We start from the raw sequence: 25109 nt of genomic DNA, 5'->3' as shown, positions 1-25109 counted from the left end.
AAGAGGGAAAAGCGGAGGCAGCGCTAACACGTCTACTCTTAAGGGGGGATGTGGGTCTTAAAATTTTTTTTTAATTCTTGGTCCAATCTGAATGAAACTTCACATTCTTGATAAGGTTTTCATGCTGATTTCAAAACTGCAATTAGATTTTTGATAGCTGTAGCGGTTCAAGAAATGTTATTGTTAAAAAAAATTAATGCTTATTTCTTACGCGGTTTCATAGAAATTTTCTCTCTTAAATACAAAAAGCAAGTGTGTGGCCCTAATGCCAAAGACATGCTATGAGGGGTGATGCTATTTTTATTCATTTGAAAGCAACTTATAGGCAAGAAACTGGACCACCATTTACTGTGAATAATTTTGCTCAAATTTTCTCTGATCACTATCCTAATTTGTAATTAGGAAAACAACACTAGAGTGATATAAATAGCATCACCCCCTAGATCTTTTCAGTACAATTACAGTGATATCATATTTGTTATTGTCACTTAACGACAACATAGAAAAAAGCCCCGTAAGTCTGAGTGCGATGTCCAAAAACATCTAACCGAGAAAAAGGCATTTGAAGTTATAGACAACTAACTTTGGCTAGAATGCAGGTACAGCAATGTTGATAGCATCATTGTGTAGCTCTGCTCTTCAGAAGAAAGGTCATACTAAATATGTGACTGCAGCTTCTCAAAAAATTGGCAAAAGCATGCCATAAAGCCATAAACCTACCCCTAGGATCAGCAAGAAAAACTGAATTTAGCTCTTGACGTGCCTGTTTCAGTGCCCTTCGAGCTAAAGAAATGCTCAAATTGTGTAATAAAGCAGTCCTGCCATAGACAAACTGACACAAGGTTTGGGTTGAAACATAGCGTCATGTTTATTCAAATGGCTGGTCACTGTCCCAGCTAGAAACTGCTCTACAGCAGACCAGGGCTGTATGCAGGGTCCTTTGCTAGCTTGTGTCGCTTAGCAAGCCTCGCCTTGGCAGCACTACTGTCGAGGTGCTCCCTTTGAGCCCTCTGCAGCCTGCTTTTGTCCTTTTTGAGGCTGCGGCACACCAAGCAACTTCCAGCACTGTAGCCTAGCTTCTCAGCAGTTTGTGTGCTGCTTCTCATGACACCTTGGTTGAAGTGGCTGATAGCCTTAGCCACTGCTCTTTCAGCACTGCGCAGTGAGGCATGCTGATTCTTCGGGCCCTGCTCCCAAATCATGGCATGCAGGCTTTCATTTGAGTTCTGTGTGATCCCATCACTGCATCGCTTCAACGGGGCAGCATCACTCAGCCTCCTAAGCACAGGCTCCAATGCCTCGCAAACAAAGCTAGGCAGGCTGTTTTTGTGTGGCAGCGGTTCCTCATTCATAGCCACAGCCCTGCTATATTTACACCATGAGTTCGGGCCTTCAGGGCAGAGGTCATGTCTTGGTGCCTCATCTGTGGATGACGTGCTGCAGTGTGGCCAGGACTCCTTTATGCATGCCTGGCACATCGTGTCTTTGGCTCCGTAAGGCATAGCCATAATAACTGGTGATCTTTTTTATCTTTTCTTGTGTGAGCCTTCCTTTGCCACCAAGTGGCTCACCGTGGACTTTTTTCTTGTCACCACGGCTAAGTCCACGATGATAAATTCTGTGCCGTTTTCCTTGCCGCTGTCACTCACCAGTTCAACGTCCAAAAGCTTGAACTTTCGTTCTGTTGCGCTCTGCGACGCCAGACACTCCTTCACGTCCGCAGCATTTCTCGCGCACTCAGCAGACTCATCAGCAGAATAGAACACTGTGTCGATGCGGTCTTGGATGCCTCCAGAAGGGCCCGCTGACGGTTCGATGACGCCAGATGTACTGCAGCTAGGCTGGCTAGGCAGAGAACAGGCCGCTTCGGATGCAACAGGCGATCCTGGTAACATGCTGTCATCCTTCGGTCGTGTGTTCCATGGACGCTTTCGTTTCTTTCCGTATGCTTGAAGCGTCTTCTTCTTCAGGCGAGCGTCTCCGGACATTCCGGAACGAAGCAGAAACACGATTCATTGAGAGAAACGTTCGGACGAGAACTCTATCGCAAAAGCAAGACGTGTGAAGTGGCAGCCACGGCGGCAAGCGTAGAATAAAGAAAGAAGTATGACACGCCGGTCACGCCAGCCAATGGGAGGCGAGGAATGGAACTTTTGAAACGCGTGCCCCACAAGCCAATCAGCGGTCTTCGGAAAACCTGCGACGGTGGCTGTTCTTTTTGAGCGACGTCATTTTGAGAGGCAACAAAATGCGCACAAAGAAACCAGCTTCAAAACGAGCCGAAGATGGCGGCGATTGGCCAGCTGCTTTAGCCGTGGCGCGCGCAGGAAGTTTGAACATTTTTCCTTTTCGGGGCATTTCGTGGCTCCCATGTCGTTTTAAAAACAGATTTTGCCTGATTTCCTGATCGAATTCAACTTTAATGATTTGACGGCAAGTGCTTGAAGGTACAAACATTCTGAAAATGAGTTTTTCTCGAAATCAATTTTTTGGCCATTTTTTTACCGTTCTAAGACCCGTGTCCCCCCTTAAGGCGAAGCTTAAGCGTCGGCCAAATTTTTTTATTACTCACTGATAACACGAACCAAGTGCTTTTTATCACGGGGTCGAAGTGCTGCGCCAATTGCGCCATGTTGCGTCAATTTCATCTCCTGCGCCAAGCTGTGCCTAAATGGCAATTTACACCCAATGCAAGTATACAGAACCAAATTTAGCCGAGTGTTAATGTCGGCTGGGCAGCACTGGGCGCTCGCGACGAAACGGACGCAACCGCATTCACATTTACAGTTGGGTTCGCTCGTGGTGGTCAGCGCGGCTTTCATGAAAGGCTTGTACAGGCATGAGTAAAAGTACTGTTAACTATTGTCTGGTAATATAACTTGAGCGCGGCCGGTATTGTGAACTTACCTCACATAGCGAGCTGTAATTATTGTGCGGATGAGATACCAGGTTCACTCGCATAATTTGTGCGCTTTTTTCAGTAATTTAGGGCTCCAAAAAGAGATCTGGAGATTTTGCGAAACACGTCCTAAAAAAACTCCATGAAGGTCATAACGCGCATATATGCCCTACATTGTCGCGCATACATTGACCCCCCCACTTGCACCCCTCGCTGTCGACGCAACCCCCATCCCTGCGGTATGGTATGACGCCGTGTGCACAGCTCTCAGCAGTAAACACGCAATGATACAACCGCAGAGCCAGCAGTCAGGAGCCAGTGGAGATAAACGGCGCTAAACCGGCGTCCTCGCGATGGGCCTGGCTGACTAGCGGCTAACCGAACCTCCAGCGGTTCGGTTGTTTAGGAATTCGGGCACTTTGTCCTGGAAAGCAACTGCCAGCACGAGTGGGCCGGGTAAATGGCGCGCAAATATAATTTTCTTTACCAGAGCTAATTGAACAAACGAATTATGAACTTACACATGGAGCTGCCAGGGAATGGACACTGGGCTTACTACCCGTCGTGCTCGCACCTCGCACCCAGTGGACATTGCTTTGGCTTGGCCTGGACAGTTAGTCTTCACAGCGGCGCGGCCGGCGTCCCCTCGCTGCTCGCACCGCTCGCACCTTTCACAGCCATACACCGCAACGCGTTCGAGCCGGTCTTCCACAGCCTGCCTTGAGTGCACGCTGGTGTATTTTTTTTTTCATATATGCTTGGGTAATAAATTCTTGGTGCGCATTTACGCAAGGGGGCAAATTATGCGAGTAAATAGGGTAAGTTAGCCCCCTCCTTGTTGGTTTGGCTGCGGCAATTTTCCGAATTTTAAAATCCACCGGTTGGCGAGCATTGATTCTTTTTTCTTTTTCCGGTCCTGATATAGTATATTCGAGATTCTTCTGCACTCTTTTAGTGGTTTTGAGAAACTGTCCCCGTTATGTTGTACTTTTTTCTTTTTTTTCTGAACTAAAATTAGTAATAGCTAATGTACTTCAACTACTGTTTGTAGTAGCTGCCACATGTCTATTTTTTTATGAACTCTAGCTAATATCTTTAGAACAATTGCAGTCTTTTTAATTAATTCTGGCCTGTGGGATCCGTGATCAATATTTATGCAGATTTTGGACTGGTTGCAAACAAAATTGCTCTCAGTGGCATTTAAATGTCGCCAGTCTTCAAAAGTGCTCCGAAATATCCTGAAAATTGCTCCAAACCTGCTCAAAAATGGGACTTTTGCTGCTCCCTTGCTTGCTCCAAAAAGATGAAGCCTGCTTCCACCCGTTATCATAATGCTGGGGTTTAACCTGGATTGCATTTTTGTTCACATTTCCCCCCTCGTTTGGTGTACTCCTCTGTACTAAATAAGAGTGATGAGTTGGGCTTGTTGATTTACAACCATGTTGGCAACAGCACAAAGACGGAACCTGACATAACAGCGTGAAACCATCCTATATTCACGCTGTTACCATAATGATCTTTTGTAATATATTCATGTGTTCAAATATTTTTACTGTCTATTGCCTTTTTTGTTCTCTACTGCTTATTCTTTAGTACTTGCTTTGCTAGAAATTCGACAGCCCCCATTACACGATGCCATACTGGACTGCAAAGTGTTTTGAGATCAATAAACTGCAATAACTTCATGTTCAAATTATGCACAACTCGAGAGTCAAGCCGTACTTTCTGCCATGCTGAAATGTGTTCGTGAGAGCAGCCCCCATGCTAAGCACTCTACTAAGGGCTCCCACATAACAAATATGAACATCCTACCTTGCAGTTTATTCATTTACTCGGCAATCAGTGCTTGACAGCAAATGGGAACGGCGCAGATGCCATTGTACTATTTGAATCTGCGATTACTCTAGTTTCCGCGTCATATGTTTTCTTGCCATTCCACCTAGTCTCTGTGAACGAAAGGTCATTGTCCCCGTATTCCATGTTCTGAATCCAGAGGATCCAATGTGTGGTTCGCATTTAAACTAGTCATACTGAGTTGAGGGATAGGGGAGGGGGGAGGTGACTTTACAGTTCCTCGAAAAGTTTGGGGTGGTGCTATTGAGTGTGCATCCCTTGGAGAAACAGTGTCATCAAGGTAACTGAGCTGCCTTCTCTAGATCTCGTTGTTTTCTGACATGGCGCCTGCAAATTCCCAACTGCGTTCTATGTGAACGCCTTTAATTCGCAGCGCGATAGGAGAAGAGCTTTTCTTTCACTGCCCTGCACTTCCAGCAAGAGCAACTGCTGGTTACATTCCCGCATGCATGGTGCTTTTCATTCCCAGTCCTTAACTGTTGTTTGCTCTTTCCAGGACCCATGCCTTCGCGACTGCCTATGTCTTGTATGGTGACAGAGCCTCGTTTTGAGACACTTAATGCCAGTTTGCCTGTCGATGGACGCAGGATTTTCCTGGAGCGAAATGAAGGCACTGGTGAGTTGGCCGATAACATCCGCCTTTACCTGTAACCTAATATGCTCCAATTTCAGTGTTTCATCTGAAGAAATTCCAGACTGAAGTACAGTAATCCCTCGTTATAACGAAATAGCTTTACTCGAAATATCGCTTTATTCGAAATTTCTTCCGGTCCCGACCCAAACGCATGCATTTTAAGCCGCATTACTCGAAGCGCACGAAGAGCTTGACCCGCTTAGAGCCAAGTGGCGAGCGGAGGCATCGCCGCCGCCAAGCGTAGGCATCGCCGCCGTGGTGGTGACCCTTTGCGCATGCAGTGCCAAATTAATACTGCCGACCAATTAGACTCATGCAGGCATAGAACAGGTCACAAAAGTACCAAACCTATGATCGATAACCTGCAGAGTGTCCCCTGCTCAGCGGGGCCAAATTCCATGGTGCAGCGCGCCTGAACCGTTAATCTCGGTTGGAAGCGCATTCCTGGTGTTCCCCGTGACAGAATCCACACGAAAATAAAGTTTTCCTTGCGCTTTGCGATGCCAGAAAACCACGGTTTCTTGGATGCGGAAAAGTGGCCGGTCATGCTCGATTCGCGCCATTCGACTAGACAAACGGTCTAAATGCATGGTAGGGTGACTGAATTTTGTCACCCTACCATGTCACCCTGAATTTTGTCACCCTACCATGCGGTCTCGACGCGCCCGCTCACTCGCTCGAGCGCGTCGAGACCGGCTGTGGCCTACCAGCCGTGATGCTGGCCGCCGGCATCTGAAAACGCGATAGTATTGTTTGTTCAAGTTCATAGTAAGCCCTGAGAGAGACGTAAAAAATGCATCATTTCCGACGATCGTTGGCCAGTACCGAGTTGCTGGTAGAGGTGATGACTGCGATACAAGCAAATTCCATCCAATAGCTGCTTTGGTGCTGCTCCTGCCTGATGTGGTTTGCCTGCCGCCTGCTAGCTCCATTGCTGAAGGCGTAACGGAAATCTAACATATTGTTACGCGGCGGCCAGCCGAAGAATGAGACGTGGTGAACCATGGCTATGAGATGATTTAATGGCCGCTGGCCTAGCGCGGGCGCTCCGTCCCGCGCCACTGCCAGCTTCGTCTTCGTCACACTACCCGGGGCCTCCGAGCGATCGTCCCGATCGGTGACGAACAGACGGCGAAATGGCGATGGTCTTGAGTGAAGGATCGAACAATATGTAGAAGATGGCGCAGTGCTGGCCGCCACGATGAGAGAGATGAGAGAATGAGTCCCGGTCCACGAAGCATCCGGGCCGGAGGGTGCCAGGAGCTGACGGCCGAGGTCCGTGGACGCACCGCACGGCAGGGGCAGGGGGGCAGTGTCTTCACGTGTGGGTCTTGGGTCTGTCGGGTCTCGGGTCGGTGGGGTCTCGGGTCGGTGGGGTCTCGGGTCGGTGGGGTCTCGGGTCGGTGGGATCTCGGGTCGATGGGGTCTTGTGTCGTCGTGTCTTGTGGTCCGGGCGGGGGACGGGGCTGGGGTGAGCAGCGAGGTCGGTTCAGGTCCGGCGAGCTGGGGCACGGCCGGGCGGCGCGGACCAGGCACTCACGGCCGACGTCCACGGCAGGCGCAGGACACCGAAGCTCCGGGACCAGAATGGCAATGAAGGGACCCCGCACCTCACACCAAATGTTACGCGGCGGCCAGCTGAAGAATGAGACGTGGTGAACCATGGCTATGAGATGATTTAATGGCCGCTGGCCTAGCGCGGGCGCTCCGTCCCGCGCCACTGCCAGCTTCGTCTTCGTCACAATATCTTTATTATGGGACTAGTTGACAGTAAAAGGGTGCCGAGTGTAGCGCCTTTATTTGAGTGCTGTACAGTCCCGAAGTGCTAACAGCTGCGGCATCGATGCGAAACTGTCTAGGCTTAGCGGCGATCAGGGCAGTCAGGGAGCAGTGCGCAGTTTGTTACGCGGCGTTCCTGCAGGCGGCGTCATTGCCGAAAGCTCCACTCTTGAACAGGCATGCTGTCGTTGCTCGAATCCAGGAGGCAGACTTTATGGTAGCATGGCTGCTTTGTATTTTCTTGCGTGAATGTGAAGTAAGCCGAGCCTGCCGGCCTGTCGATCAGCCTGGATCCTGTCTGGATCACAAAAATGAGCTAAAGCTTGTTCTTGATATAGATAATAAACTCTGGTATAAGAAATTTGAAAACTGTATCTTTGAGGATCGCTGACCAATACTGAGTTGCTGGTAGAAGTAAAAAATGTGCTACGAGCAAATTTTGTAGCGAAAGCTATATTGGCCACGAACTTGCGATTGCGCTGTGGCAGTGCTCCGAGCATGGAGAAAAAAAAACTAGGAGAGAGCGTGAGGTTAGAATCTTGAAGCCATCATAAAAAATATAATGGAAAGCATCATGGGAAATAGGCCCTCGCGTGACAAGGCAGCGGTAGCTCTTAGCCGGATTTCGGTTTTGCTCTCTTGCTGTGTTGTGTCACGACCAACATGGCTGCGCTCGAAATTTGAGAAGCACACACAGGCCATGGAGCTTGGAGATTTGTATGTGCCGAGAGGCCAGTGCCTCAGTGCGCCCGTGTGTTTCGCGAAGTGTGGCTGGGTCGTCTGAGCGGCGCAATGAAATGCTGCATGCCGGGATGCAGGATCCGTACAGAAGAACGCCGTCCTGGGGGCCTTATCACAATTAGAAACCGAAAACTCTTGCTACTGTCACTAATGGCAGCGCTTGTCAAGTCGCTGTAATGAAAGCTGCATTATTCTATAGGACGGTATCCGCCGTCGTCTTCCGACAAGGGCAGCCACTTCTCAAGCAACGGCGTGAGCCCACAGCACCGCGTCAGCTCCGAGCATCGGCTCCGAAACCGACAAACAAGCTAATGCCGAGGGCCTGGAGACCCCACGCAGGGGCAGATGTAAAGCCGTCGGCACTCTCTCTCGACAGCGAGAGAGGGAAATACTTTACTGCTGCATTTCACGCTGGAACCGCGTATGTGCGCAAGCGTATTCGTCGCGACTTGTGCCTCGAGAATAGTGGGGAACGGCGGACCCATGGGCGGGCCAAAGTCCACCTGCCCGAGAAATATAACCTTGTGCAGCGTGCTGGAGCGCTCGCTAAACACGTCCGTCCGCCGTGAGCGCTCTGGAAGCCACTGCGTCCTTTTTTAGAGGCTCTTTTTTTCGCCTATTCTCCAGTTCTCCGCTTATAGCATACGCTGAAATAAACTGTTGGTATGTGTGTATAACGACGAAAGAGGCCGCCGCGGTGGCTCAGCGGTTATGGTGCTCGGCTGCTGACCCGAAAGACGCGGGTTCGATCCCGGCCGCGGCGGCTGGAATTTCTCTGGAGGAGAAATTCTAGAGGCCCGTGTACTGTGCGATGTCAGTGCACGTTAAAGAACCCCAGGTGGTCGAAATTTCCGGAGCCCTCCACTACGGCATCTCTCATAGCCTTAGTCGCTTTGGGACGTTAAACCCCATAAACCAAACCAATAACGACGAAAGGAATTCCCTCCCATTCTCTTTATGAACCACAGTTGAACAGTGACGAGGTCGTGGCCGTACGTCGCTGTGAAAAATTCTGAATTCTAGCGACATTCAAAGCGGGCATGAGCAGCTTGTACTTCTAGCAAGACCATGAAAACGCCTCTTCATGTTGGTACTGGAGTACCGTACCATACACGTATAGCGTACAGCGACGTTAGTTCAAATGCGCAGTGCCCACCGACAAACCCTTTGATGAAAAGTTTACCTGCAGTTTTCTACAGTGCACCCAAAAACTCGAGTGTAATCAATAGAAGTGTTGAGACGCAGAGCCTTCAGGCAACCTCGAGCTCGGTACGCATTCCGCCAAAGCTGCAAGACTGGTGCTACGCTTCTGCGCTACATCGGAGCACGGACGTTCACTAAAAAGCACCGTTGGTGTGGAGGGCCTATTTACCATGAGTCAGTGCGCAAAAGGGCCCTCGGCAGTGACGCCAGAGGAGGATGGCTTGCAGTGGCTGAGCTCGTGACGTCGTGCTCCCTCCTAGTTTTTTCCTTCCTCCATAGCTCCGAGGAGGCACAGAGACCGACCTTGAGCCGTTGCCTAGCAACCGCCGCAGCTGGCAGATGACGCGCGGCGTCATCTGCCAGCTTCCTCGCAGTTGTGGCACAATTAAATCTCGACTGTTTTAGCTTTTTTGAGCGGTCGCGTATATCGAATTATTGCTTATATCAAATTTTTCCGCCGTCCCACTGACTTCGTTATAACGAGGGATTACTGTAGATTTAAATCAAGAGACCAATTACTAATGGGCAGCCGACTCGGTGGCTTAGTGGTTATGGTGCTCAACCGCTGACCTAAAGGTGGCGGGTTCGATCCTGGCTGCAACAATCACATTTCGATAGAGGCTAAATGCTAGAGCCCGTTGTGCTGTGTAGTGTCAGTTCACACCTACACAACTTCACACCTACCAAAATCTCCTACCATCTTGTCATCCATGCATTCAGGAAATGCTACCGTCTTCGCGCGATGAACCAACAGCTGGCCACATCGACTTTACTCATGCCTTCCAAGCCGCCGCGGTGGCTCAGTGGCTATGGTGCTCGGCTGCTGGCCCGAAAGACGCGGGTTCGATCCCGGCCGCGGCGGTTGAATTTCTTTGGAGGAGAAATTCGAGGCCTGTGTACTGTGCGATGTCAGTGCACGTTAAAGAACCCCAGGTGGTCGAAATTATTCCGGAGCCCTCCACTACGGCGTCTCTCATAGCCTCAGTCGCTTTGGGACGTTAAACCCCATAAACCAAACCTTTACTCATGCCTTCCGCCGAATTTCAGGCAGATGTTGTCCCCATCTTTCTGCTGATGTTTTGCACTATGCCAAGAGTTTTTGTGGCCGTCAACAGCGCAAAACTCTGCCAACAAGATCAGCGGAATTTTCGCAGCCAATTCAACCGCTAACGAGACCATCCTATCTGGTCGGCATGGACCTACAGGACCCCTTCCCCATGTCGATATTAGTAAGAAGCAGATAACAGTAACAATGTACTACTTGACCCACTACGGTGAAGTGAAAGCCCTGCTCCGTGGTAGCACAGCAGAAGTTGCCAAATTCTTCATCGAAAACATCCCCCCCTTCTGCAACGGTGCCCCCGAAATTCTCATCACAAACGGGATATAAGTGCGTTTACTGCTGACCTTTCCCAAGATATTCTATAATATGGCGGAATGAGCCACCGCAGAAGGAATGCGTGACACCCATAAACTAATTAGGCAAGTGGAATATTTCTAGTGAACGATCACCGACATGCTCGCCATGTATGATGGCACCAGGCACAAATCCTGGGATGCCATCCTCCCCTATGATTGTATCCACCTACAACACCACTATACAGGAGACCACTCAAATGATGCTGTTTAGACCCACCACGGTGGCTTTGGCCTTTGGCTGCTGATCGCAAGGTCACTGGTTCGATCCCGGCTGGGGCGGCTGTGTTTCGTTGGAGGTAAAATATAAAAATACCTGTCTGATTCGTGATGTCAGCACACGTTTAAAAATCCCAGGTGGTACTGATTTAGAAAGTTGCACTACGGTGTACCTCATAGGCTACATATTGCAGCGAGATGCTAAATCCTCCAAATTGTAATACCCAGTTTGATGCCTTTTAGACTCTCATCCACAGCAGGGTGGCTGCAGCTGCGCTCGGCACCGTGTTTCCAAACGTCGCAGACAAAGATAGTCTCGTCGTCACTGCCTACCTTCAGCGCGCAGAAGAATGCCGACGGCTTTCCCAGGTATGGATCAAAGACCAGCAGTGTATCGACTCCAGAATCAATATAGAACCAAGACCACACGACGCAGAATACAAAACAGGTCACAAAGACTGGATGTGGGCACCAATCCTGCCATCGATGACAGTGAAAAATTCAGTGGTCTAATCCTGCTTTGATTCTTGGCGGCAGGAATGCATGTGTACTGTTCAATATTTTTATCCTACATACAGAACGAATAACACAAGGAAGGATTTAAGTGAACAAACCTTAATGCACTTATTTAGTTATGTCACTATTTATTTGCTTGTAAGCACTCGGCGATGATGTAGCCTTTATAACATGCCTTTTTAGAATAATCACCCGTTATCGGCGTCTTGGCACAAGCGTTTGTATTGGCTTTGTTTATGGGTGTTTAATGTCCCAAAGCGACTCAGGCTATGAGGGACGCCATAGTGAAGAGCTCCAGAAATTTCTACCACCTGTGGTTCTTTAACATGCTCTGACATTGCACAGTACACGGGCCTCTAGAATTTCGGCTCCATTGAAATTCAATCGCTGAACTCGCATCATTTGGGTCGGCAGCCGAGCGCCATAACCACTGAGCCACTGTGGCAGAAGTTTGTTGTCAATTTCATTTACTTTCCAATTGTGTTCAAGGTCTAGTCGGTCAGGTGGATGCAAGGAATGGGGATGCTAGCATTGGCACGAGCATATCTATAGGCATTTTATGCACGCAATGAGCCACCCAGACACACAAAAACTACCACTCTCGAAGAGGAATGTGGACACTGCAAGTACGTGCAGTCGTCCACACACTTGTCTAGAGCACTCGAACTGCGAGCTTTTTTCTGTTGCAGAATTACTTTGGCAATGCTCCAATTCATTCAATCTTGTCTTTATAAAGAAGAGCGGCAAAGTGGGGAGCGGCCTAAGAGCATGCTGTAAGGAAACGTGAACGTAAAGATTTTTTAGTGGGAAAGCACTACACTAGCAATCCTGAAATGGGCGATATTTGTCTGAAGCCTATTAGATACATAAGGTTTCGAACCTACGGCGGTGTTAACAGATCAGGTTCGCTGGCCACTGCACAAGAGCACTATGCTGTCGCCGCATCCAATCATGCCTTGTGTTGAACTGGCACACTTTCGCGCTCTGCACTGCACGTCATCGTCTTCATCAACTTCCATCCATGCATAAAAAGCACTATTAGCCTCCTTATCCTCAAAATCTGCAGTTGGACATGTAGTCTCTCAAAGAGTCACGAAAGAAAGGAGAACCTCATAACTGGCTCCCTGGTCAGCGGACACCTCATTCGTGCTTTGAGCTACATGGTGGCAGTCAGAGAGAGAGATGTGCGCTGTCTGCATTGGCAGACTGCAGCACTGGAGCAAAACGCATTGACTGTTGCAGAAATGCGGCACTAGAGCAATAACCCGCCGGCGTTTTTTGAGTAAATTGGCAATAACAACGAAAAAGTTGGACAGTATTTATGGGCGACTGGTAAAGAGGTTGAGATTTTGAAACGAGTGTGGCACGCCCGGGGCTACTCAGTCTGGTATGAGATGGATAACGCACCTATGCTTTTGGAACAACAAAGGATGTTGGTGGTGTCCACCTGCAAAAACCTGATTTCGCACAATATTTTGTGCTTAGAAATGCTAAACAACCAACAGTTTTTTTTTATAGAGAAGCATTGTACTACTTTCTAATGAAGTCTACAGAACTAAAGCATTTTTAAAACCAGTCATTAAAATCATGTTTTAAATGCTTATAGATCCCAGATATGTAACCAATTATTTTGCTTTTATTCCTGCTTGTCCGCACACTTCGTTTTCGCGATTCAGTTCTGCAGCCTCACTGATGTCGCTGGCACTTGGTTTTAGACTGCATTCGAGCTCCGCCTTCTTGAACTGTGAAAATTGGTTGTGGATACCATCTCCAGCTCGGTTACCGGTGTACTGAAAACTCGGTGCATTTGTGAGCTTAAACAGTGCTCAAGGTTTTTTCGTGCTTGATGGCATCCGCCTTCTCTGTCGGGTCTACTGCCATTGCAGGCAAGGAAGTTGCGGAATTTGTCATTGACACGAAAACTAGTAAAGCTTATATTCTCGGTAAGTTCCTTGGCAAGGGCAGCTCTTGGGTTTCTGGCAGCGATACTTCGCTTAGCACGATTTCAGACCGTGCAGTAATGTCCTTTGGGTAGGGCGCAGGGCCCAGAGCACAAGATGCCAGTGCTATGCTCAGCACCATCCTGGTTGGTGTACTTCGGTCTATGCTGCCCCACCACCCTTCCGTTTACCTTTGGGTTAACATTCATTTTGGCTAATCCTCTGCCCATTGACCGCTGACCTGAAAGACGCTGGTTCCATCCCAGCCACGGTGGTTGAATTTCTATGGAGGTGACATGCTAGAGGCCCATGTACAGTGTGATGTTTTTGCATGTTGAAGACGCCAGGTCGAAATTTCCGGTGCCCTTCACTATGGCGTCCATCATAGCCGGAGTCGCTTTGAGACGTAAACCCATAAACCAAACCTCTGCTCATTTCTTGCTGTTTCTGCCATCTACCTTTCCACTTTGCAGCATTATTGCATGTTATCACTACTCTGCTGCCTTTGCCAACCAGCATATGTGCTCCTACGGTGACGCTTGTTTTCGGTGCTGCTTGAGAAATTCCTTGTAACTGCCTCTGGCATGCAAACTGACCGATACAGTTTTGCCCAGCTTTGTCAGCATAGATTATTCTCCGTAGGCCCCAAAGTTCGCCCGGACAACTTTGACAGCTCTCAGTAATGCATGCGTTGGTGCTCCTGTGCGAATCACTGTTCTCACCTGCAATCATATAAGTGCTTGCGCCATCATTAGCCAAAAAAGGGGAGGAGGGGAAGGGTCATGTTTCGTTATGAGCGCCTGACACTGTGTCATCGTATTAGCTGGAAATCACTTCTTTTTTCAGGGCGCATTTGCAAAATGTTATGAACTCGTTGATAAAGAGACGAACGCAATGTTCGGTGACAAGATCGTCGGTAAGGCTGTCCTCACTGAGTCCCACAAAAAAGAGAAGGTGCGGACTCTATGGGGGTTCGTGTTCATTCTCACTTTGGTTAAGTTAGCCGGTCTTCCGTTTCTTTTTGCATGAATTCTGCGCACCAATACTGTAATGGTGGTGATAGTTTGGGGAAGAATATTCCTCTCAGAACTGAGCAGGTGGTTGTTGGCAAACTTGCGTACAGTCTTGAGTGGACGGAGCTGTCCGTCCTTCTCAGCAACACCTTCTCATCTGAAGTGCACTGCTTTCAATATAAATGCATGATGCCTGCCACCGCTTTTGTGGCTGCGCTGAGCGTTTCTGTACCATGCTGTCCTGTTCTCATACCTTATTTGTGCTACATGCAGATTGCTCAAGGGATCCTGATACACTGAAGGTTGAGGCACAAGCTTATTGTGGGCTTCCAGGACTACTTTGAAGATGACAACATGTTCATAATAATGGAGCTCTGCACCCATAGGGTATGTCCAGTGTTTGCTCAAGGTTCAAGGTTCGTTTATTGCATGTTTATGGTACAAGAATAAAAAAGCAATGGAATACAGAAGGAGGTCCCAAAGTCAGAGACTGTGGACAGGACCTCCTCTGAGAACAATTGTAAAAATAAATGTAGAGGCAGCAGATGCAAAAATTGTAAAGATGTTGGCATCAGAAAGTGAGATACAGGAAAGAATGCAAAGACTTATTGGAATGAAAAATGATTACACACCTAAAAGCGTACAGAACAATACAAAACAAAAATCATAGTGATATAAATGACAAAACTAGTACCATTTGCCATGAGAAATACTATTAGGGAAATTGTAAAAACTGATGAAGAGCGGATTTAAAGGCATAGATATTTGATGATTGCTTAATGGTAACAGGTAATGAGTTCCATAAAGTGGTAGCGGAGAAACGAACTGTTTGTTTACCATAATTAGTCTTAGGTTTAGGGAGTAAGAAGTTATTGTGATCAGCAAAACGTGTGTCGTTGCGACGCGGAATTTGTTCACCGCTAGTTAGCGAAAAAAGAAGTAGCTATCTAACAGATTTGTACGTAATGGTACATAATTTGTATTCGATTATTTTGCGCACAGACGAAATATTGTGGGATAGGAGCAGACGAGGCGCATTTACAGAGTAGTGACTATAAGTTAAAATGCGAATGGCTTGATTTTGAATAGTTTGCAGAGATGATAAATGCGAATGATATGTGTTTCCCCAAGATGAAAATGCAATACTGAATATGGGAGTGGATGAACGAATAATAGAGGAAATGAGAATGGGCACATGAAAATATGGGTGAACTTTAATTAGTACTCTAATACCATGCGCCATTTTTCGTGAAATGGATGTAATATGGGTCTGAAATTTAAGATGTTTGTCAAGTACTACACCTAGAAAGGATGCGTGATCAGCTGAAAAGATCGAGTTTGAGCCTATGCTAACAGATGGGTTTTTGCAAAGAATTTTATGGGACCTAAAAGCTATAAAGCTAGATTTCGATGCATTGATGGATAGCAAATTATTTCTGCACCAAATACATTCTGTGCATCAATGTTAAGTTTGTCAACCACTTTAGTTATATGTGAATCCGAGGTTAAGATTGTTGTGTCCGCATAAAGAAAACAGGTGGAATTATGAAGACACCTAGGGAGGTCATTGATATATAATAAAAACAGAAGAGGGCCAAGAAGAGAACCTTGCGGAACTCCAATGTTAGTGGTCCTGAATTTTGAGTATGTTCCTGAGATGAACATGGCTTGTTTTCTATTGGATAAATAGCTTCTGATTAGCGAAAGCACAGGCCCATTTATGCCAATAGCGTCAAGCTTGTTGAATAAAATAGCATGGTTGAGGGAATCAAAAGCTTTGGAAAGGTCAATAAATAATGCACCAGCAAAGTTACCTGCGTCGATGTAGGATTTAATTTTATCAGTGAGAGCGATCACAGCTAATTCGGTCGAGAATCCCATTCTGAAACCGAACTGGTTAGGTGAGAGAATGTCAAATTTTGTTAAGTAGTTGTTTATTCGAATAACAATGGCTTTTTCAATTATTTTGCTGAAAAATCATAAAATGGCGATTGGGCGATAATTAGAAATGATTTGTTTATCACCCTTTTTGAAGACTGGAATTAGCTTTGCCTTTTTCAGTGCAGTAGGGAAAGTGCCTGATTTCAAGACCAAGTTAACAATATGGGCGAACACCTCGCAAATGAGATGCGCAATTAACTTAATATGATATGATTGTATATTATCGAGACCTGGACTGGCATCTTTCAGATTGCTGATTATTTTGCCAATTTCATCAGGAGAAACAGGAAAAAGTAAAATGCTATGGGGAGATCGTTGTAATGTTGATTAGCGGCAGTACTTAAAACTCCTGAGGCTAGAGCAAATGAATCACTAAAGGCTTCAGCAATGTCTGAGGGATTGTTGTATGTTTCGTTATCGGAAGTAATTGTTGATATGGGAACTTTTGAGTTGTTTCTGTTTAGGAAGGAATTAATAACTTTCCATTGCTTATGAACGTTATTACCAGCGCGAGTTATTTCTCTTTCGTAGTACTTTTTCTTCGCTGTTCTAAAGAGCAAGCCTAATACATTAGAATATTTCTTATAACGCGCTAAAAGCCTTAAGTTAAACGGTCGCTTTTTGCATTTTCTATAGAGGTTATCTTTCTTTCTCAAGCTGCTTACAAGGCTAGAAGTCATCCAGGGATTATTCGGAGTTGAAAATTTCTTTTTGTGGTTATATACTGTAGAACATTCATCTATAGTATTAGAGATAATAAGAAAGAACTGATTGAATGCCATATCAGCGTCATCAAGAGCCTTAATCACTGACCAGTCAATAATAGCAACCCGTTCAAAGAATAATGCAGAGTTCAATGTTTTTTTAATGAACTTGGTATGCCGAACATAGTTAACACAGTTGTCCAACTTTATAAAAATAGGGTAGTGGTCGGTTATGTCAGCTTCTATGACAGCTGCATCAGGGGCGGTCATTAGGTTGGATAAAGCGTGATCTATGAGGGAGCTTGAACTATTAGCGGATATGCGTGTGGGAATGTTGATAAGATTTTCGAAGCCATGAGTATTTAAAACTTCCATGTAATCTACATATGAGGAACAGTCGGGATCTAATGTGTTAATGTTGATGTCACCCATTATTATAACATTTTTGTGTTCGATTGACAGTACGCCTAAGACTGAGTGCAGAGCTGAGCTGAAATCTTTGACATGGGACGATGGTGACCGGTATATGCAGCCAATGACTATATTTTTTCTATCTAGTGAAAAGAAAGCTTCTTCGGCTGGTTCGATCCATACAGATTCACAATTTACCACTTTCAGCGGTAGATCAAGTCGGCGATGATAATGATAGCAAGAGGAAATAAAGATCGCTGAGCCACCGTGCGCGCTATCGCTATGATGACAGTATTCAGCGCTATATGCAGGCAACGTGTACAGGTTCTTATTGACATCAGACAGCCAAGTTTCGCTCACGCAGATTACGGAGAATTGGTGTTGAGTGTCTGATAATAGGTTAGTTAAGTCGTCCAAATGTTTTCATAGACTTCGCGTATTAAAATGAATAAAAAGTCGGCAAGAAGGGGAAAGATAAGATTTTAGATTTGAAGGCGTAAAGTATGAAGCCAGTAGTAGTAGTAGTAGTAAAAGACTTTTAATCGACCATAATTTATAGGCCGAGCATGTCGATCGCTTGGGCGACCAGAAGCCGCTGTTCTTCCCCTTCAGCGCCAAGCCAGTCGAGCCAGGTGGTGATGGATAGAGAGGGTGGGGGGAAGGAATCCGACTGCTGAGCAGCCGGGCAATAGAAGAGGCAATGGGCCAGGTCCGCATAGATACAGGAGCAGTTGGGACAGGAAGGGTCCGATCAATAGCGATAGAGGAAGAGGCGGGACGGGGGATAACTGCATTCATCTGAATGTGCCGAAGAAGGCGAGACTCCGGCACCGTGAGTGATGGATGAGGGGGAGGGTAAAGGCGTTTGTCGAGGCGGAGCTCAAGGTAGACCTCTTTTATGGTGCGGCGAAGGGTGAGTCTCCCACCGTCCTCCAAGGGCTTGGGCCAGGGGATCAACGGTGCCCGGAAAAGTGTGTCGCGGGCGAGCTGATGGGCCAGCTCATTGCCGTCAATCCCTGAATGCCCAGGGACCCAGCGGAGGAAAACGATGGAAGGCTGCAGTGCGGAGACCGCTCGTTCGACCTCCTGTTGGAGAGAAGGGGTCAGGGTGCGTTTCTGTATGTGGTGTATAGCGGCTTGTGAGTCTGAATAGACTGTGTACTCTTGGAGAGAGGGAAGGAGGGCAAATGACTGGAGAGCATGCGCAATGGCGAGGACCTCGAGGGACAATGCATCTGGAGGGTGTAGATACGGCCCGCTGGTGTGGGTTTCAGGAGCAGGGAGGTGTGGATGGTACAGGGCGTAGCCGCAGGAACTTCAAAGAGCCACGAAGGAGGCATCCGTGTAAGCTACGCCCTGGGTATCAAAGAGAGGGGAATGGTGCTGTGCGGCTGCATGACGACGTCCGGCGTGCAGGACGGGGGACATGTTGGTCGGGAGGGAAAGGATACGAAGATTGGGTGCGGGGGTGGGAATATGAGAGGTAAACGGGGAGATTGGAATGGGCGAGATACCCGCTTGAGTCAATAACCACTGACCCTGACGGGTAAGGGAAAGCCGGGCAAGCTGCGAGTCACGATGGAGACTGAGAAGCGAACGAAGAGGATGGAAGAGGCCTGTGGCAAAGAGCTTAGTGGTAGAGGTAGTGATAGGGAGGTTGAGAGCTGCCTTGTAGAGGCCCACAAGGGCAGTCTCGAGAGCGTTAAGTTGAGTCTAAGTGAAGGAAGCATAGGGTGCAAAGTACAAGACCTTGTTGAGGGCCAGCGCGTGGGCAACTCGGCACGCGTGAGCCTCGTGGAGACCTGAGCGTCGAGTGACGACGCGCCGCAGGAGGTGAGTTACAGAGTGGCAGGTGGTGACAGCGCGGTGGAGGGCTTGCACATTCTTAGCCACATGCAAAGGGAAGCCAAGAACTTTGCACTGCATGATGACAGGAATGGGAGAGCCAGAAAGGTGGAGAGAGACGAAGTGGCTGTGTGAGCGCTGGTAGGAGGAATGGTTGAGAAGGAGTATCTCGGATTTCTCAGGAGCAGGAGAGAGGCCAGCGGTGGTGAGAAAGGAGTCGATGAGATCTAGGCCACGTTGCAGGGTGTCCTGTACGTGACCGGGAGAGCCAGATGAACACCAGAGAGTGATGTCATCAGCGTAAAATATATGATGCAGGTCGGGAATTTCAGCTAGCTGGGAGGCGAGAGGGGCCATAGCGAGATTGAAAAGGGTAGGAGAGGGAACAGCACCTTGAGGAGTGCCACGGGTGAGGTGGTGTGCGTTAGACAAGTGGGTATCTACTCGAAAGCGAGCCACACGTTTAGAGAGGAATGAGCGGATATAGGAGTACATGCAGGAGCCACAATCGAAAGAGGCGAGTTGAGAAAGGATGTGATCGTGGCAAACACCGTCAAAGGCCTTGCGAACATCGACGGTCACAAGTGCGTAAATTTGAGTGGGTGTAGGGGACAGGAACGTTTGCTGGAGAATCAGAAACATGTCCTGTGCAGAGACGCGGCGTCGAAAGCCAATGAGACAATGGGGGAAGAACTCCCGTGTCTCGAAAATCAGAGAGGCGAGTCAGAGCCATTCGCTCAAGGGTCTTACCAACGCACGACGTCAGGGAGATTGGGCGGAGGTTAGAGAGGGAGGGAGGTTTGCCCGGCTTTGGAATCATAGAAATAAGGGAGGATGTCCAGGAGCTCAGCAAGCAGCCGCTCTCCCAGGCCTCATTGTAGGTTTGAAGGAGGAATACTTTGGCGCAGTCAGGAAGGTTACGAAGTGTGGTGTATGTAATGGCATCCTTACCGGGAGCCGAGCGTGTAGCATTAGCAGCCAGAGCAGATTCGAGCTCCCGGAGAGTGAAGCATTGGTCCAGATTGGGGTTAGGTCCACCTGAGTACACCGGGTAGGAGGGTGCCAGAGGGGGCGGGAGGTAGAGAGAGGCGAGTTGATCAAAAACTTTGGAGGGAGTCCCCGGAGTGAGGGCTTTAGCTAGAGTGGGAGCAAGGGCAGGCTTAGTTCCAAGGAGGGATTTAAAGAGAGACCATGCGGATCGTGAGTGCAATGCAGAATCAAGGCCATCACAAAGAGCACTCCAACGAGAGTGCTCGAGGGAGGCGCAGTGGGCGACGATCTCGGCCCGCAGAGCAGTGATCCGGGAGGAAAGTTGGGCATTGTGTGGTTGGGAGCGAAAGGAGCGTTGAAGACGTTTACGGCGACGCCATAAACGGAGAAGGTGAGGATCTAGGTCTTGGATTGGGTAATGAGAGCGAACGCGACGGCTACTGGACGTGAGCGCTGCAGAGATGCGCGACGTCCAGTCGTCGTAGGATTGAAAGGAGTCGGAGGCGAGATTAGTGCGAAAAGCATGCCAGTCAGTGTGAATAACCGGATGACAGCGAGGGATGTGGGAAAGAGAGGTGGTGATATGGATGAGAAAGTGGTCATTTAGAAGAGTTTCGGCTGTCACCTGCCAGTGAAAGGAAAGTGAACCCCGAGAGAAAGTGAGGTCGGGTGTCGTTGGGCGTTGTGAGGCAGTGCCCGCTCAAGTAGGAGAGCCAGGAGTATTAAGAAGGGTGAGGTGGCATTCCTGGGCCAGACAATGGAGGAGGCGGCCGGGTTTGAGGGTTTGTGGGTAGCCCCAGAGTGTGTGAGGGGCATTAGTCACCACCAAAGAGGAGATGGGAGGTAGAAGGAAGAGAGTGAAGGAATTTGCCCAGAGCAGAGAATAAAGAGGAAGTGACAGGGGGGTTGTAAAAAGACAAAAGGACGAGTGAGATGCGGGAAGAAGGGTGGTAATAAACCACACCAACTAAATATTTAAGGAGGGTGGAGGGGATGTCAATTTGCTCTACGAGCACGTCACTGTGTACATAAATAGACGCAAGTGGTGTGGCCGTAGTGGCATGGTAGGCGCGGTAGCCTGGGACATTGCGGGCCGTCCGGGTCTCCTGGAGAAGGAGAAAATGAAGCAGAGAGGGGCGGGTGAGTAGATACTGGTGGAGTGGGGTTCTTATTGTGGCAAATATTTCGGCAGTTGCACTGCACAATCTCGAGGTCCTCGCCAAACGCCATTATGATAGTGGAGAGGAACGCGATGGTACGCGTTCCTTCTTTTTTGCCGGGGGCAGTGACTCATGGATGGATTGGAGCATAGATGTGAAGGATTCCAATTGCTTTGGTTGTGCTTGGAGGGTGGTAAGAATTTGGAGAACCGAAGTTTCCAGCTGAACCAAGCGATTGTGATGTGCCTGTGTGGTGGTTTCGACAAGATCAGCCAAAGGGGTGACCTGGGCGCTGGAGGAGGGAGTGGTGAACGTAGCAAGGTGCTCATTTAGCTTGCTAATCTGGGAGGTAAGAGAGGAGGTGGTTGTCTGGAGGGTTTGAATCAAGGCATGTATCTGCTGTTGTAGATCGTGGGAAATGCGCTGCTGCTCTCGCTGCTGGCGTTCCAGCATTGCGAGCCGGAGGTCGAAGGAGCGGCTCTCGTCAGTCAAGGATGGAGAGGGTGGTGTAGTGGAAGAGAGGGACGCTGGCACCGAGGATCCTTTAACTATGGCGGCGTAGGAGCCTGGTGGTGACGTGATCGGAGCTGATGGAGATTCATGATTAGAGGAGGAGGAGGGGGTGGTGGGTTGAGTGGCCCGGCGCAAAGCTAGGCGTCAGAGTTATGCAGCTTTAGCACACTCGCGTTGTTTAGAAAGGATGAAGGGGCAAGTGAAGTCGAAGGAGGGGTGGGTGTTCACCTGGCAATGAACGCACCAGGGCTGGGCACACACATGAGCGGAAGGGTCAGCGGGTAGAGGAGCAGCACAGCGACGGCACTTGGCCGGAACGCTGTGCTGGGGGCATTGGTGGGCGCGGTGGCCTAGAGTGAGACAACGGGTGCAGGTGGGAGGCTTAGGTTTATGAAGACGGCACCGGAAGGCAACGCGTTTGAAATAAACAAAGTGGGGGATGACGGTGCCAGCGAACGTTATGAGCACTGATTGTGTGGATCCCATCATGCGAGCAGCGAGAATATCTGTTTTGAAAGATTCCAGATCATGCATGAGGTCTTCAGGAGTGAAGTGGCCCCCGACGTTATGGATGACGCCGAGGCATGAGATGGGAGGATGGGGGGTGTAAGTTTTGATGGTGACAGGCTTACCATGAAGCTGAAGATGCGTGACAGGGAGTAGGAGGTGGGCGGTGAGAGGAAAATGAGTTTTTAGAAACACAAGGCTTTGGGCTGGCTTGGCCTGAAGGGTGATGTCTACACTGGTCTTGGAGGAAAGTTGTGCAGCGGAGGCGACTGCGGCGAGTACATCGTAGAGAGGTAGCTTGGGGGTGAGGGTTCCAGGGGGAAGCTGGATGGCAACTGTGATGAGCTCGGCGCGGGGTCGGGCTGCGGTGGCAGGCTTACGGTTGGCACCGATGGTGCTCCAGCCGATTTCCTGGGATGGAGTGTCGTCTGCCGGGGACGTCGTAAGGTCCATGTCTGAGTCCTCAGCCGGAGTCTCAATGTGCGACGCGGGTACCGGGCTGGAGGTCTTGGTGTCAGTGGGACCTTTGGCTGGAGTAGGTGCAGCGGCTCCAGCGGCGGCGACGAACGCAGCCGGCTGCGACGCGTCTATGGCCCCGAAGCTCTTGGCGTCCCTTAGAGCGTGGAGTTGGCTAGGTGTGGACGCTGGGCCGACGACGAACGCTGCCGGCTGCGCCGCGGCCATTGATCCGGTGCTCCCAGCGTTGCTAAAGGCGTGCAGTGCGGCAGGAATGTGCTCGGTTGCGTGGACGGCGTTGAACGTACTCGTTTGAGAGACAGCTGTCGACGTGGTTGGAGCAGGCCCCGCGGTGGCGGCATCGTTTGGTCTGGGCTGCAGGGGCTTGGTCAGACGCTGCATTGCGGCGGTGCAGGCGCGGCGCATTAGGGTTAGCGAGGCGCCGCGCCGCTTCACAGTTTTCGAGACACTTGGAGGGCCAGTTCGGCAGTGGGCCGTGATTCCGATGGTTTCCACGTGCTTCGGGAGCCTTCCTGAAGCGATGAAGTGTAAATCCAGGGGCGGGCGAGGCCCTGGACCAGGCCAGGGGCAGGTTAAAGCAGAGCACGGTAGGCAGCCAGCTAACCAGGGCAGCGCCACCTAGTGGAATCTGAAGCCATGTTGATGGACGAGATTGGAAGAAAAGTGCATAGTCTCAAGAGAAAATGGAAAGGTCGGATTCAGATTTAATGCAGAAAACATGGCTGGTCTCTGTCTTACGTGCCAAAATTTTGCAGTTTTTCGTCCAGAGAAACAGCCACCCTTTTTCCTTGAGTGTTCGTGCCTTACTGAGAAGTTTCTTGTTTTCCACAGTAAGGTGGTCATTTACATAAACTGGTTCCTTTACTTCACCAGGGAAACCTAGCGTACCAGTGTCAAGCCGTGACTTGCGAGCTTTATCCAAGAATTCGTTTCTTTTAGCGCGGGAAATGAAGCGAGCAATGATGTTCTGCCCTGACTGAGCGGGCACCCAATGAACAATGTCAAGGTCGGCAGTGTCAACAGGGCAACTTATTTTCTCTCCAATCGACGCCAAAATTGCAACACAGTCCTCACCGTGTGTGCAAGGAACACCTTTGATTTCAACATTGTTGATCCTGGACTATTGATCCTGATTGGCGATTTGATTTTTTAGCATTTCATTCTCGAGTTTGAGTGCTTTGTTTGCGGCCAAGAGATCCACTTGACTAATCTGAACTTTTTCTACTATATCATTCAATAGCGTGAGACTAGCATCCATGTCAGACACTTCCTTAGCCAGTCCACCTACTTCTAGACCAGATTCTTGAAGCTTGATAGTTACTTTAGTGACAAGTTGATTGACTAAATCATTCATCTTGGCTCCAAACATAGCCTCCAAACTCTCAATTTTTTTAGCCAGCTCGACATTAGTCGGCATCATGAGAAAAGCGTAGACAATGAACACAACGAAGCAAGCAAAGTTGGCAGCAACAGTGGTTGCAGTCAAGGTAGCCCAAATTGCAAAAAAGCAAAGGCACCAACCTGGGTGAAGAATGAACGATGCTTAGCGGTAGGTTCGATGACCGCAACCACTGCTGCAATGAAACTGGGGGTCTCGAGTTGATGGCTTGACTTTCTGCAGTCTTACTTAGATCCTTCTTATGGCTTCTGAGCCTCAAGCTACTGCAGTATATGCCAAGCAGCACTCTGGGTGTCGTAGTGTATGCTCTTAGAGATAACAAATAGTCCCGTTATTGTGAGCTTCGAGTCAACATTTGCCGGTCAGTTGCTCCACTTTGCCATGTTTCAGGTACTTAAGAAAGGGATTGGGGTTTACTTTAGTATATATGCAATTTCCGTTAGTTGATGCGTATTACCTCTGCGTTTTGACATTTTATCAGCCTTGTGTAATAACAGTTGGTCATGTATCGTAGATTCTATCATTGTGTACCGAAGGCTGCAGCAGGCGCGAGGTTTCCGTGCGTTCACATATGGCAAAAATTTTTCCATAACTCCATTACACCATTTGTCCTTCAAATCGCGACCCCCCGTCTCTTCTACTTAATGGCATGCCTATATACAACATCGCTTCTGAAATACGGTCATGTGGCTGTGGTTACTACTCGTGAGATACACTGGTTCTTAAAGGCGACGTAATGCATATGGCGCTTCAACTCCCCGCCACTTGCTTTTGTTCAGACAGAAGCTTCCCGGTTCATGTTCCTGTGAATAAAACCGAGTTCAAGACCTGCCTTGTTCACTTTGTCTGGCAGTATAAATTTGCCACCCGGATTTTGATGATGGGCTTGGTGCTTCCTTCCTGCTTTTTCGAAAAGGATTTATTTGTAGACGTCATCATGAGCTGAGG

General features: G+C 48.8%; 1 long non-coding RNA gene across 9 annotated transcripts in view; it reads left to right on the top strand.

The window, feature by feature from the left end:
• The window catches only part of LOC149355466 (uncharacterized), a 52693-nt gene that overhangs the window by 5787 nt on the left and 21797 nt on the right, over positions 1–25109 (top strand). For 3 of the 9 annotated variants that reach the window (XR_016291511.1, XR_016291513.1, XR_016291510.1), the window contains exons 3-5: positions 5250–5369; positions 10989–11114; positions 14488–14601. This is a non-coding gene — a long non-coding RNA (uncharacterized LOC149355466). The remainder of the gene's footprint in view (positions 1–5249; positions 5370–10988; positions 11115–14487; positions 14602–25109) is intronic. The other 6 variants (XR_016291515.1, XR_016291514.1, XR_016291518.1 and 3 more) reach the window with 4 other exon arrangements.

This window comes from Amblyomma mixtum, chromosome 3 (assembly GCF_055824585.1).
Source record: "Amblyomma mixtum isolate Tamu chromosome 3, ASM5582458v1, whole genome shotgun sequence".
Taxonomy (NCBI): Eukaryota; Metazoa; Arthropoda; class Arachnida; order Ixodida; family Ixodidae; genus Amblyomma; species Amblyomma mixtum.
This window is presented reverse-complemented; position numbering and strand designations above follow the sequence as displayed.